Below are 876 nucleotides of genomic sequence, written 5' to 3'. Positions count from 1 at the left end.
GAGGTAAGTGGGGTTTTATGAAGGATGGATGTGAGTGGTGAAGAGAATAGTAGGATTTGATAGGTGAGGGGTTTTGGGGGAAGAGGTGTTGAGGTGATTGGTGAATGGGAGAAGAAGAGAGAGGCTGGTGGGGTAGGTGGGGATCCTGTGGGGTCCACAGATCCTGAGGTGTCAAGGAAAAGTCATCCCTACACCAAGTGGCGAGCAAAAATGCTCTTCATGCCAAATCTGGTGTTAAACGCCGGGCTGGTGCCCATTTCTGGCGTTTAACGCCAGCTTCTTGCCCTTTCCTGGCGTTTAACGCCAGTCTAGTGCCCCTTTCTGGCGTTAAACGCCCAGAATGGTGTCAGACTGGGCGTTAAACGCCCATTTGCTGCCCTTATTGGCGTTTAAACGCCAGCAAGGTCTTCCTCCAGGGTGTGCTATTTTTCTTTCTGTTTTTCATTATGTTTTTGCTTTTTCAATTGATTTTGTGACTTCTCATGATCATCAACCTACAGAAAACATGAAATAACAAAGGAAAATAGATTAAATATTACATTGGGTTGCCTCCCAACAAGCGCTTCTTTAATGTCAGTAGCTTGACAATGGGCTCTCATGGAGCCTCACAGATACTCAGAGCAATGTTGGAACCTCCCAACACCAAACTTAGAATTTGAATGTGGGGGTTCAACACCAAACTTAGAAGTTGGTTGTGGCCTCCCAATACCAAACTTAGAGTTTGACTATGGGGGCTCTGTTTGACTCTGTTTTGAGAGAAGCTCTTCATGCTTCTTCTCCATGATGACAGAGGGATATCCTTGGGCCTTAAACACCAAGGATTCTTCATTCACTTGAATGATCAATTCTCCTCTGTCAACATCAATCACAGCCTTT

The sequence above is a fragment of the Arachis duranensis genome, chromosome 6 (assembly GCF_000817695.3).
Source record: "Arachis duranensis cultivar V14167 chromosome 6, aradu.V14167.gnm2.J7QH, whole genome shotgun sequence".
In the NCBI taxonomy this organism is placed as follows: Eukaryota; Viridiplantae; Streptophyta; class Magnoliopsida; order Fabales; family Fabaceae; genus Arachis; species Arachis duranensis.
This window is presented reverse-complemented; position numbering follows the sequence as displayed.